Source organism: Notechis scutatus, chromosome 2, assembly GCF_049901735.1.
Source record: "Notechis scutatus isolate UNSWTSFEM ecotype Mainland chromosome 2, rNotScu1.2, whole genome shotgun sequence".
Taxonomy (NCBI): domain Eukaryota; kingdom Metazoa; phylum Chordata; class Lepidosauria; order Squamata; family Elapidae; genus Notechis; species Notechis scutatus.
Genome location: NC_142010.1, coordinates 189,168,244 through 189,183,581, shown reverse-complemented (window position 1 = coordinate 189,183,581; position 15,338 = coordinate 189,168,244).

Here is a 15,338-nt window from a genome sequence, read left to right as displayed (position 1 = left end):
GGATGGAGCCACAAGGCAGGGATTTAGAGGCAAGGCCTGCTTTTAGGATTGATGAAAAGAGAGTGGGTGATTTGATGTACCCCCATGGCAATGGCGTCCATACATATGGCTGACCTTCCCCTGTGAAGGTGAAAAGTGTCCATGTACATAGTTCATGAACTAGAATAGACATGGCAACAGGTCAGTCATTGGGGACTGGCTGGAATAGACATGGCAACAGATCAGCCAATGGGACTGTTTGATTAGACATGGCAACAGGTCAGCCAATGGGACTGTTTGATTAGACATGGCAACAGGTCAGCCAATGGGACTGTTTGATTAGACATGGCAACAGGTCAGCCAATGGGACTGTTGGATTAGATATGGCAACAAGTCAGCCAATGAGACTGTTGGATTAGACATGGCAATAGGTTAGTCAATAGGGACTGCCTGGATTAGACATGGCAATAGGTCAGCCAATGGAATCTGTTTGGATACTGAAACAGTATTTGTTCTGTATGGGGCCAAAAGAGACAGTTTTGGAAACTGGGCATGGCTTTGACTTGCTGAACTGTATATAAGAGTTGGTTTGTCTTCTATAATCCAGGCCTCTGTAAATCCAGGCCTCTGTAAATCTAGGCCTCTGGGCCTCTGTATCTCTCTACTCTGTAATGACTTGCTTCTGTGAATATTGTTTCTGTGTTTATAAATTTGTAGGCTGACTTCTGTTATATGGTATTGTACAGAAAGAAGTTTCTTATGTAAATGAATCCTGGAGAATTATTTACATGTGTGCAGGTCTGATATGCTGCAAATACTCTGACAGAAAGACATTAGAAAGCTGGGTCTACGGGGATGCTGAAAAAAGTGGCACAGAGGTCAACGACAGTGAAATAAGTGGTGGAAGAAGGAATCATAGTCATAATTGTGGCTGAGTTTTGCACCGCATGGGATGATGTGGGACAGGTGTCAAACTCAAGGCCCGTGGGCTGTATCCGGCCCATAGGATGCTTAAATCTGGCCCACAGGGCTGGCCTGGAAATAGCAAAGGACTGGCCTGTGGTCCATCTGGCAGCCAAAAGGGGGCACGGGGAGCTGCGTGTGCCCCCCCCCCCGTGCCCTGTTTTCGGCCTGGATGGCTTCCTGCAACACTCGGCCAGCCAAAATCCTAACCCCCCCCCTGTCCCAGCTCCAGGAGGCATCTGTCCCGTCTCCCCCCATCCCTGGCTAGCCCACTTAGGAGAACTACAATGCTGATCTCTGAAGTGGGGTGTTGCAAAGGGAAATGCAAAGATTGGGGAGTTGTGCAGGACCTCTTGTGCCAGATAGGCTTTTATCAATCCTTAGATAAGTTCCACTGCCTCGGCAGTCCAGCTTTTACTTGTATTACAACAGGGATTACGCTTTTTAGGAACCCCAACTTCCAACCAAGCTGATCTAGAGTCCACAAGAGGAGAAGATTGAGGGACATCAGAACTATTTGGCCCATGAGACTCCTCCAAAAGCATCTTCATGAACAGTGTTCCAAGTTTTGGTTTGGCCAAGTGACCTGTCCAGAATGGTTTGGCTGAACTTCTAAGAACTTGTTTGATTTCAGATTTGAAACAAAACATTTATGTTTTAAATGAATATTAAAAAACAATCATAATTAAACATAAATAAAGCAATTGCCATTGCTTGCTTATAAGAGGCTAAGTAGAAGGATCTAGCCTGAATTCTGTTACAGATGCTAGTAGCCATGGTCTGTATTTACATGACATGTTGAACCACATTTTAACCTAGTGTGTTGTGTGAACCTAGCCTGTGAACTAAGAAAAATGAAATAGTAAATATATGGGTCATGGGGATGCTGGTACTAAATAGGCCTTTGTTTATGCCACTACTAAATGTGCTTCTACGGGGGCATGGAGACTCAGTGGTTAAAGATGCTAAGCTTACCATCTGGAAAGCTGATAGTCCAGTTTGAGACCCGAGCACTCACAATGGGGCGAGCTCCCAGTTCCTGCACATTTAACCATTTGAAACCATGCAAACATGAGTAGATAAACAGGTACCACTTTGGTGGGACAATAAGAGCCTTTCATGAATCTTTGGCATATAGTCATGCTGGCCACGTGACCTCTTGGGACAATGTTGGCTCCCTTTGCTAAGAAACGGAGATGAGGACCACCCTCTAGAGTCGGACACAACTAGACAGGGGAAATCTTTATCTTTAGATGTGCTTCTCATAGCGAGACTGAGCTAAGCATATCTCCCAAAGACCTTAAAAGACCAGGTAGGTTTATTTGAGAGAATGCCATTTTTCAGAGAGTCTGATCTTGTGATGTATGTGACGCCAAACAAGATACAAAAAACAAAACAAAACAAAAAATCCTGACAGGAACAATGTAGCAGCATGTGCTGTGTTGCAAATTAACATCATGCCCTATGTGGGATGTTTTGCTTATCCCTGAAAAAGTGATCCCAATGCCTTTGACTCAGTGTTCCCTCCTGAGAATGCACGCAGGGGTGGGCTTCGAAACTTTTAGCAAAGGGTTATCTGCCCGGTTGCTGGGTGGGCATGGCCATGGTGGGCGTGGCCTAGTCGGCCTCCTGCATGGCCATGGCGGCGGGGGGCATTTTTGCCCTCTCCTGGCTCCAGAGGCTTTCCTCGAGCCTCCAGGAGGGTGAAAACGGCCTCCCCAAGCTCCGGAGGCTCTCTGGAAGCCAGAAATGGGTCCATTTCCGGCCTCCCCAAACTTCCAGGAGGCCCGTTTTTCATCCTCCCCGAGCCTCCACGTGCACCCTGCACTTACTTGCATCCCAAACGGGCTACGTGGGGACTCCTAGGAGGCACGGGGTGGGGTGGGCGGGGGCAGCCAGGAGTGGGATTTGGGGGTTCTCTGAACTGCACAGAATCTTAGCTAGGGGCTCTCCCAAACCCTTGCGAATCCCCAGAAGCCCACCCCTGACTGCATGTCCATTTCCTTTGATTCGGCATAAAAAGATAATAAAACCGTGACAATTGCTACACCTTCTATGTCGATTCTGTCAAGCAACAGCTCCCTTACCTTTTGAAGGACTAGTTTTGAAGGACAGGCAGGGAGAGGGGCATTTCTTCCTTCTGCCCGAGTGTCCCTGGTTCTATGAGTGGTGACAGGGAAAATGTGCCAGTTCACATCGGATTCATGAGTAGCGCGGAAAGCTATTGGATAGCTTCTAGGATGAGGTGCCCATTGTGGGGGAAGGAGTGCTGTCAGGTTGGTGTTTTCAGTTACGTGATTGTCACCTGATGCCTTTAAGTGTGGAAATTCCCCTGGCACTGGTTTCGATCTCTGAAAGTTGCAATCCTTGAACTTTTGAACTTGAGAACAACCAGATTGACATTATCCTGAGCAATTAGCAAGAAACAGTATTTAATTTGGTGCCATAAAAAGTCCTGCAGCTGATCTGGCAGCTATAAAATATGTTTAAAGGTCCAGTTTAGGACACTATGTGTACATGTGACGATGGTATTTAGAATCTGAAAATTCTTATAGTGCATGATGAATGGGTATTGCCCTGATATCTCCGTGTGAATTTCCAGGTTGCTGTACTGCATGTCACCTGGCTCTTATCTTTCAAGGAAGTAAAAGAAGAAGAGATGTGAGGCACTGTTGGAAGCACCCAGTCAAGCTGAAACCGAAAGATAATGGGCATCTTGTGACTCCATTAAATATTTTTCTTCATGCTCCACCCTAGGTCTTACTTTGGTTTGCTTGTTTGTATGGTAGAGTCCACATAATTGGGATTTATTTAAAGATGCAGTTAGCAAAATTCTGGTTTGGTACAAAGTGGGAACTCAACTGATATTTTATTACCGCTTCCCTATTAGCTCAGGGAGATGTGTAGTCAAAATGGATTCCTCTTTAGACACCGAGTATCAGAAAGAAAATAGGAAATGGTGACTCTGCTCTGCATCTGATTTTCCTCTATGTGCTGCTTTATTTTCCTGTGCACAATTGGAGTGTAAAACACTTTTGGAGTAAACATAGGTTAAAGCCCAGTTTTCACGTGCAGTGAAGCAACTCAGCCCTCCCTGTAAGATTCTTCTTGACATGAATTATTTCCTTATTAGGGTGGAAATATAATGTTAGGTACAAAGAAGCAGAACAACACCGTGAGTTGGTCAGAGAAGTTTCTTTATTGGTACTCGCCTATTTACAAGAATCTCACCAGACTGACTGCAATTTCCTGGGAATCACCAGATAAAGGCTCCAAGGGCTTTAGTGGTTTGTGTGTGTGTGTGTTTGTGTGTTTGTGGTATGTGTGTGTGTGTGTGTGTGTGAGAGAGAGAGAGAGAGAGAGAGAGAGAGAAAAGAAAGAAAGAAGAAAGAAAAAAGAGAGAGAAAGAAAAAGAGAGAAAGAAAAAAGAGAGAGATATCTGTCCATTTGTCTTCTGCAGAGATTCCAAACTAGTCACTCTCTTAACTACACCTCTTGCTCCAGCCGCAGATTTCACCACAATATTTATCTCTATACTGATAATCCTTAACTTACAACCATTCATTTAGTGACCATTCACAGTTACAAAAGCACAAAAAAGTGACCTTTGACCATTTTTCACACTTATGACCTTTGCAGCATCCCCATGGTCACGTGAGCAAAATTTGGACGACTGGCAACTGGTTCATATTTGTGACCGTTGCAGTGTCCCGGGGTCATGGGATCCCCGTTTGCGACCTTCTGACAAGCAAAGTCAATGGGGAAGCCAGATTTACTTAACAACCGTGTGACTAACAATTTCAGTGATTCACTTAACAACGGTGGCAAGAAAGTTCGTAAAATGGGGGAGACAACTGTCTTGCTTAGCCACAAAAAAATTGGGCTCAATTGTGGTCGTAAGTCGAGGACAACCTGTATGTCATGATGGGGGTAGGGCGTTGGAAGGGATATCTAAATAGAACAGCTATTTTCCTCTCTAAACTTGATGATGTATGATTTTTCATCGTGATAATAGCCTCATATAGGATATAATTTGTTATGTAGACAATGCAGTGCATGAAGGTAACCTGGAGTCAACCCTGACACTTCATAGATATTTTTACAGCCTCGGAATTTTTGGAGGTCTGTCGTACATGTACCAACCAAGTCTAATCTTGTTTATTTTAGCCAAGATCAGATAAGGTTGGCTGCATCATATACCTAAAAGCAAAGATGAGCCAAAGATGAGCCCAACTTCTAATGATTTACTTTGACTCCTGTGCAAGTGTTTGACAAATCACTTCCCATCACTGTCTTCCAGGATGTTTTTTTTACTTCCCAGTTTAACCAAAGCTCTGGGATTTTCTAGCAGCTCCCCTATTAATCTTGATTAAATTGCAAGTTCAGTCAAATCAGCTAGATCAATTTTATTTGTCACCAGCTTGATCAGTTTTATATATGTACTATGCTTCAATAAGTCCTACTGAGTTTAATAAGATTTAAAGTTCAGTGAAATTTACTCCTGGGTAATGTGCATTGGATTCAAATCTTTATTTGTCTGAGGTTCTTCATATTGTTCCTCCTGATGGCAGCATAGTTGGTTTAAACTCACTGACTTTAAACCTGTGCCAACAAATAATTCTTTAATTTTTATTAGCCATCTTATCCTTGTGTAGCAGATTTCACTGGAGAGAACTACCTATTAGATAGATTCAGTCCCATCTCTTTCCAGTTGTGTTTCTTACAGCAGTCATATGTTTGGGTTTCCAGAAAAAATTGTATGGGATACAGCAGCAGCCCAAATACTGCATATGCCAGCTGGAAGCAGTTGATGAATAAGTTTGAGTTCAGAAGACCTGGAGATAGCTGGTAATTGCAGGTCTACCAGCTTGTCTACAGAAGTCAAGGACCATGTGAAAGATTGATGAAAGGCTAAGATTGATGAAAGGCTAGGACCCAAGTTGTAAAGTCACACCAGGGGAGATCATAGCTTGCAAAATACTAGGATTCAGAGGAGTGAAACCTCATTCCTTATCCCCTCTCTATTTATTTCAGGAACTAAATAATGGAGTGTTGCATTTTGGGCATGTCCCAAGTGATTACAAAAGTGAATTACAAAGAAGTCCATGTATTAGAACTGATTTCTGTTGGAGCAGTTGGATCATGAGCTGAAGGTGGGGAACATTGTCATCAATCCTTTATCATGGTCAGGTAAGTCACTGGTTTCCATAGTGTTAACTGGCACTATAGATATCTGCAGGCAAGATGGATCTGCAAGTAGTTCTAGTTTAGGGACTGCAATTGGGACCTGCAACTCAGTTGTTAAGTGAAGTGGCTATGCTCATGATTTTATTTCAACTTTCCTTTGCTTTACAGACCTGCAAAGGCCATAAATGCAAGGGTTGATTGCAAGCTTAATTTTTCATCACTGTTGTAACTGCTAAGGGCCACTGAACAAGGCTGTTACTAAATGAGAACTACATAGTAGCATTTGCCCAGGGTTTAATGGATCCCATGAATTTCTGAAGGATACCTAGAGATTTCCCCAAACCCTTGGCTGAATGATTAGTTGACTCTGGAATAAATGGGTGGCAGTGACTTTTGGCAGACTACTCCTAGCGACCTCTATCAGGGAACCACCAACCCAGGGAAGTTCCTGGTTTATGAACAAGCTCTGATAGATAACGGAAGAGACACTTGGAGCAATACTAAAACAGAACTAAGAATGAATGTGACTGAACCTGGATAAAAGCTCAGGTTGGACTTTACACTATGGCAGCAAAAGTGGTGCAACAGGTCTTACTTCTGTGCTCATATTGTATCTGTGGATAGCTGCCCAACAATATTGTTTGAAACTACTTAGGAAAGGGCTGCACCAGAAAATTAGAAGAAAATTTTGCCTCATCTAGATGATAAAACTGCTTATATTTGTTGGCAGCTGGATGTCAGCTGGGTAAATCTAGCTAAGTTGAAAGAAGCTTGCCTTATGAAATTATCTCAGATTGATTTGAGTCTGTGGAATCTGAAGAAGTAGATACAGTTCCCTTCTGCTCCTAGCTCTGCTATTTGTAGACTACATTTTTGCAGTATAGGTAGTCCTCGATCTACGACCACAATTGACCCTCAAATTTCTGTTGTTAAGTGAGACATCTTTTAAGTGAGTTTGGGCCCCATTTTACTACCTTTCTTGTTCACGGTTGTTAAGCGAAGCCCTGCAGCTGAGAAATGACTAACCCGGTTGTTAAGTGAATTCAGCTTCCCCATTGACTTTGCTTGTCAGAAAGTCACATTAGGGGATCACATAACATTGGGATGCAGCAATGGTCATCAACACGAGTCCATTGCCGAGCACCTGGATTTCGATCACATGACCACAGGGATGCTGCAAAAGTTGTAATTATGAAAAAAGGTCATAAGTCACAGCCACAGCAACGCTTGGATCACCAAGGATGGAGATGTAAAACCGTGTATTATCAGTGTACTGATGATATCTCATCCCGTGATGACAGATGATCTCACCCAGTGATTTCATGAAGATGTTAAAAAGGAGAGGAGAAAATACTGAGTCCTGTGGCATCCCATAAAGGAGTGGCTATAGACTGGACCTGTTGCTTCCCATAACACCGATTGCGACCAGCCTTGGAGAAAGGAGTTAAACCAGTGCAATATTTGCCACACAGCCCCAAACCCCATAGGCGGCTCAAAGGGATATCATGGTCAATGGTACTGAAAGCCACTGAGGGGTTATGGAGAGCAAGGATGGATGCACTACCCCCAAACCAGGTTGCATTTCCCTGAAGGGTTGTAACCTGTAGGGTCTACTCAGACTTACAGCTGTTACTTGGACAGTCTAAAGGTAAAGGTAAAGGTTCCCCTTGCACATACGTGCTAGTCGTTCCCGACCCTAAGAGGCGATGCTCATCTCTGTTACAAAGCCGAAGAGCCAACACTGTCCAAAGACATCTCTGTAGTCATGTGGCCAGCATGACTGTAAACGCTGAAGGCACACGGAATGCTGTTACCTTCCCACAAAAGTGGCCCCTATTTTTCTACTTGAATTTTTACATGCTTTTGAACTGCTAGGTTGGTAGAAGCTGGGACCAGTTAACAGGAGCTTACTCCATTACACGGTGCTAGGGATTCAAACCAATGAACTGCCAACCTTTCTGATCAACAAGCTCAGTGTCTTAGCCATAAGCCACCACGACCCTTTTTTTTTTTTTTGGAACAGCCTACTCCTGGACCCTTTTGGACTTCCAAGATTTAAAAGAGCTGTGAAAATATAAAGTGCATATTTGGGACCAGCTGATTATCACACTTCAGGTCTTTATTTTACTCAGTATTGGTTTATTATATAAGCCACTTAGAGCTTCCAGAATTGGAGCTTACAGTATTTTATGATTTTTGTTTTGCTTTTTAAAGATTTGCTTTCTTACATCAGGTAGGCTCGAAGATACATAAAAGATCTTGTTTTTCTGGTTCTTAACAATAGCATACAAAATTCTTGGCACAGGATCACTTGTGCAAGATAAGAACAATGTGAAGTATGTCTGGGCAAAGGAATATAATAAGGGAGGATACCATTATGGAACAATTAAATAAAACTCAAAGTATAAATCACTGTTTCATACCAGAGATGTGATATAATTTTCCCAGGGTTAGAGTTTAGACTTCCAGTTTGTTAAAAACATGAAGGTCTAATATCATATGCAGAAGGACACCTGCTGTAATGGTTTTTAAAGCAATTTTATAAACAATTGTATGTATTTGCCAAGTATGACTAAGAAGCATTTAAAAAAAATTACGTTGGAAACTTAATCTTGGAAATAAGAGAAGATAAACACTTGTAGAAGAAGAGAATCTGAATAAAGATCAGAAATGCGATGGCACCGCTAGCTTTTCTCTTGCTAAGTTCAGATATTTGTTTAAGAAAATATAGCTTCTTCAAGCTTTGACTCTTTTTAGGAGAACAGAACACCCCTGAAAGTACACAGAATAACTTTGTATCAAAACTGAGTAAACCCAACAGTTGTTTTCACCACACATCCTTTTCTGGAAGCTTTGACTCAACCTTTCCATACTTTCTCATTGATCTGTCCACTTCCCCCCAAATGCTACCCTGTTTAGCTTGGAGTTGATAGCAGGTCAGAAAAAATATTAGTACAAAGGGAGAATTGATTGCCAATTAACCAGGGCCCATGGCAAATTTGAAGAAGATTCCTTTTCTATAGAATGAAAAGCTAGGAACCGGGGAATGCTTTGGAAAACACTGATCAATGAGTCAATGAAGATTCCCAGTCATCCAGATAAAGTTGTCTGAAACTTGAGTTATGGCAACTGGACTTATTTTCTTATTGTCTTGAGACTTCTTGTTCATTGAAGCAGCTTCATCAGCCAGAACAAGTTAGTTAGGCAAAGAGTCATCGGAATATTCATTGATATATTGCCACACTCCCTGAGGTTGGCGCAGAAGGAGTTGGTATATTCTCTGCCTAGCTAATTTTCTCAGAGTGATGAAACTTCTTGGACGAGCAGCACAATGTCACAAAGAAAATAAGCACAATTGGCATGACTCAAATTTAAGATTGTTCCTTGATGTACCAACATTTTTTTCTTTGTAAGTTTAGAAATAAAAACATGTTTGAGCTTGTTCCTTTTTTTTTTTTTCCCATCATTGGGTAGAAGCCACTCATTTCCATTCCTTCCCTAACTGGAAGGAGGACAGAGGGAAGCATCTGGTGTGGTTGGGTGAATGTTTTAGAATCTTTGCACTGGGAGGAAAAACAGCCATTAATGAAAACCAGATGGGGCTGGTCTTTACACAACCAATGAGAACTAAATAGGAGGAAACAGTGATGCAGTAATGACTCAGGGGTACAGGGGCAAGCAGCTTTTTGGTGAGGAGGGTGCTCTGACTTCAAAGGAGGCTTTTAAGTGCAACTGATTTAGACTGCTTTGCAGATTAGCAGAACTTTCATTCCTCAGGGTAATATTCCCTTTGGAGAAAAGTCTGAATATTGCAGGAAAATTGTGTTGATATGTTTTTGTTTTTTTTAAAAAAACTTACAGTACCATGGACAGCTCCATTCCAGCTGATTCATGTGGATCTATTCTATGCAGTCCTAAAAATTTGAAAGAGAATTGCTTCTGTGAAGTTTCGTGAATCAACTAAGTGAATGGTTACAATGCCTCTTGTCTCTCTATAGTTTATGGAACGGATGAGGAGTTATTTTATAGCTAGGCTGTAAAAAATATACTTGAAGGAGAAGAATATTCATGAGTAGCCTGGTTCACATGTTAAACCAGAATGTGCTTGTGTTGTAAACCTTGTTTATGACGGTGCCAATTTCTTACTCCTGGATGCTCTCCAGAGATCTGGATATCAACTCCCACAATGTATAGTCCAGCCTTGATATTTTGGAGGATCCTGGAGTTGTTGCATACATCTGAAGGATGCCAAGATTAGGGAAGAACAGCACTGTGTTTTGCAAATCCCTAGCCAATGGGAGATTATTTAACAATCTTGTTAAATAGAACATGGCTTAGCATTATGTTTGACCCAGACAATGTGAAAGAACAGAGCAGATCCCAATGTGATGCCCTGGACAAGTAGATGCTACATTTTGTTGAGTTGTCTTTGTAGCTCAATATTGTATATGCTGACTATCAATTATTTTCATGACTTTAGGCAGGTTCTTTCTGGAAATAATAGAGCCAACTACATGTGAATCAGATGTTCCTTCCCTGAGCTGCTGCTCATTCTAAGTGAACATGCTTAGATATCTAGCAAACCTTGGTTGTCTTAAAAAACTAAGTAGGTCAGATGTGGTTACTACTACAATGAAATATTACCAGGTCACCAAGTTGTTAAGGTTGAGAATAGCAATAGCAGTAGCATTTAGACTTATATATCACTTCACAGTGCTTCATAGCCCTCTCTAAGTGGTTTACAGAGTCAGTCTCTTGCCCCCCAAAATCTGGGTCCTCATTTTATCCACCTCGGAAGGATGGAAGGCTGAGTCAACCTGGAGCCTGGTGAGATTCAATCTGCCAAATTGCAGGCAGCTGGCTGCAGCAGAAGTAGCTTGCAGTACTGGATTCTAACCACTGCGCCACCATGGCTCCATAAAACATTGTTTTAGTTCATATCAAAGGTGGATGGAAAGGTAAGGAGAGGGTTCTTAACAATATCTGAAAAATATTGAGACAAGAGCATTTTGATACACTCAAAAGCCTCCCCCCCCCCCCCCCATAGGTTATATATTCTATTTTCTCTTCCTGGGAAAGGGTAGAGAGAAAGATGTGATAGAACAGGGTGTAATAGAATGAGTTCCAGCAATAAGAAATTACATGTATTCAAAACAGGAACAAGACCAGGAACTATTTTTCTGCCTTTCAGCTGTTTTACAGCAATTGGGCAGATTGATGTGCTGGACATTTGTTCCTGATTCTTCTTAAACACCAGTATCATGTTGTCAGTACATTGTTATGCCCGCTTTTTTTCTTCTGTTCAATCATGTCTGATTCTTGGACAAGTCCTGCAGTTTTCATGGCAAATTGACTCTTGTTATGTCCTATTAAGAAAAGGACACAACAATAAAAACATCATAAAGACTGCAGGTTTTCTTTGATGTAAATTACTTCTGGGCAACAGACCACATGTTAGACAAGGTGCCTGCAGTAAGACCTACATGATGAAGAGATGGCACTGCAGCTAACAACACTGTGATGATCAGTGGGGCCCCTCCCCCATCTTTTGCACCATACCATTCCTCATGTAAAGCATAGTGACCCCACTGTTTTTTTAGGAGCAATTGTGGCACTTTCTATGAACCAGAGATTTGAAATGCTGGAATTAGAAAATCCAATTAGAAAATTAGAGACTGTTGCCCCATTCATCTTTGCATGGATGCGATTGCAAACACAGACATCTATAATAATGTGAAGTGCAGGGGAAACCCTGGAACTCCTCCCTGAAAGTCATCACATAGTATAATAATATGCATGGTAGGGCATCTGCAATTTCTTCTATCCAATAGCCCAAGGATCACTGAATCTATTTCTGCTGTTCAGGCTTGCTGGGGAAAAACCGAGATTACACATTGATTCAATAACAAAGTACTAATTTAGTAAAATGCTTCATGGGCCAATAATCCTGCCTCTTCCATGATTCAAGAAGCCTTTGAACCCATCTCCTCACAGGGAAACCCAGAAGACCTTGCTTTCTGTGCCTGACAGGATTGTGTTCCTTTTCAAACTCCTTTCATGTCACCAGCTAAGCCTATTAGTCGGGAACAAGATGTGCTGATTGAAGACGGGTGATCATGGTTACATGACATACTTTTCCAGGAACTTGCTGGTATGTTGTACAAACCTTGCGCCAGTCTTTATTAGGAACTCTGTGCTTCAAATTTGAATATTGGTTTGCTTTCATAGAATGAATTATTAATTTAATGATGTTAAATGTGCCAACTGAGCCAATGTGAAGTACAATTTTTGACTGGCAACTGGCCTGGGGAAAAGTTTGAAAAAAACAAAAACAAAAAACCACCTGGGGTGGAGTTGCCAACCAGTTCTCTTTATCTTTTAGGCGGTGGCTTCTTGTCATCTGGGAAGTAGGTATTATGTTTTCAGGCAGCAGCAGAACTATTACAAAAAACCATGACCATTTGCTTAACTGTCTGGCATGAAGTACACAAAGAAGCAGAATATATCTGGAGCAGGATGGCAGACAGGTGAATTCTGGTAGATGTTGTTTTCTGAGGGATTCGGTGTCCCTTTTGAGTTGTATAAACATGGCTCAATTTGGGTTCTGCAGAAGAAAACCATCAGGTCATCAGGGAGATAGAATCAAATGTGTGTATCACCTTTTTGTTTACCTGAGGTCTGATGCAGAGCTATAATTCAGAAAAACAAATAGCAGGTAGCAGCTGGAAGATGAAGTCCCTGAATATTGACACACATAGGTGAATGAATGGGTGTATTTGTGAGCAATGTGGGAGAAAAATTGCTTGTTGAATGCCGTCATCTATTTACCAAGAATGAAGGTCTTCTAGCCTTCCAGAAATGACTGAACTATTATTTCTCACAGCTCCAGCCAACATATTGTGCACTGGCAATATCTACAGACCAAAATGTTTGCTCCACTGCCTGCTTATATAATCTCGCTCGGTTCTTGTGACTGTATTCATATCTGCAATCTCAGGAAAGGCAGGTTTGCAAAATAATTCTTTGACTTTTGGGTTCTTCAACCTGGCTCTGATTGTCTAAGGCAAAATATAAAGCTTGGCCATTGGTTGCAATAGTTGGGGCAATGTTTCTAAATCTTGGCAATTTTAAGATGTGTGGAGTTCTTTTGTTTCAATTCCCCTGGGGAATTCTGGGAATTGAAGTTCACACATCTTAAAGATAGCAAAGTTGAGAAACTGGAATCAAGACTCCCACCCCCCAAAAAACTTCCCCATATGCCTACATATGGAGGAAGCATGGATGACATATACATCCTGAGTGATGATGGTTATTTAAGTGTTGTGCCTGGAATCACAATGTGAGTTAGCAGAGCAGTATGCAGGCTGTTTCTCTTGTTTCTTCAGGAAGAGTTAGGCTTCCATTTAGCTGTAATTTGGTCCACAGGGATGTCATTCAAAAGAAAAAAGCTTCAATGTGTCATCTGTGAGGGCTGAAATCAGCAAGGCCAACTAGCAAAGTCTAAGACCTGAGATTGTTATCAAAATACTTTGAGCATGGGATCAATATCCAAGGCTGAGAAAGGAAAGGCAGAAAGTCCAAATATCTTGTAAGAGCTGGAAAAAGGGACACAGGACTTTAAACCCTGGAACTCCTTGGCTGGCAGGCAGAGACAGAAAGTCATTCTTTCTCTTTCTCTGTGTGTCTATATATAATTCTCTGAGAGAGATGGTTGTTAAGAAATAAGAAATATAAATAAGTAATATAAATAGGTAAGTAAGTAAGTAAGTAAGTGAGTAAGTAAATTCTCAGCTAAGATCTTCTCTCAGTCACTGGAAAATCTTTGCTTTGTGGTTTGAGATTACAGTAATTTCTCTTAATTCATGGTAGTCACATTCAACAAACTAATCACAAACACTGAATTAGCAAATGTTGAATCATTCTCCTAGAGAAATGCAAGTAGCCTTGAGTTGACGACCACTCAGCAACCATTTGAAGATATGATGGCACTGAATGAGTGGTGCGAATTATGGTCATCTTAGCATCCACGCAGCCCCATGATCGCGATCTGGACTTTTGTCAACTGGCTTGCCCTTATGAAAGTTGCAGCAAACTGCAGTCATGAGGTCAGCACTTACAATCTTCCCTGCCAGCTTCTCAGAATCAAAGTCAATGGGGAAGCCAACAAGGAAAGTTGCAAGTTGATCTTGTAAATGACTCACACTCTTCTCCATCTGGCAGCAGCCACCCCTTATATCCTGCTGCACTCACACCACACCAGCTACCACCTCACTCTCCCCCGCCCAGCAGCTACCATTTATCTCCATGTCAGCCTGCTTGCAAGCCACTTGGGATTTACTTAACAATTGGTGATCCTTGCTTAATGAGAATAACAGGGATTCCTGTTGCTAAGTGATGTGGTCATGTGACATCATGCTTTATGATTATACAGTTTAGTGACTGAAATTGCAGTCCCAATTACTGTGGTTTAGTGAGGACTACCTATACAGTTTTAGGTTCCTCTGAGATTCTGGTCATAACACTTTCTATTTGAAGAACCATTATTTAAGTAGCCTGCAGAACTGCACTCTAACCACTGTGGCACCGTGGCTCATATATTATATACTCCAACAGGTTTCTTCTTGGCACAAAGTCTATTATTAACTCTAATTTAGCACTTAACAATTCACAGAAATAAGAACCTAATTGGGAAAGATATGTTAAAGAATATACATACATATTGGAACGATGTGTGAATTAAAGTAGATATTAGGGGCTTATTGTACGGGCCAGTAAAATTGGCTGATACCTGAATCCAGAGCTTTGGGAGTGATCAAAAATGTGGACTGAAATGTTGATACTTGTCTTGAACTGGAGTGAGATTTATTGTAAAAGAATGTACTTTGTTCCACTGTTTAGTATGTCACACAACTGATATGTTTTGTCTTTTGTTTTTTAAATAGAATTAAATGCAATTTGCAAGAAATTAAGTTTTATGTGAGGTTGAAGCTGATAGAATTTCATAGCAGCTCATAAAAGAGAGATTTCAGCTATTACATGGGTTGTTGTTTCTTTTTGTAGAAAAAGGTTTTAGTGGTAATTATATTGAGGAACACTATGCTAAATTTCATCGGAGGATTTTTGTGCAAAGGGAAGGAGCGTTCATAAGGAATGGCACTAGTTAATTACTGTCTGAGACAGAAATGTTAAGAGATAGTGATTATAGTGCC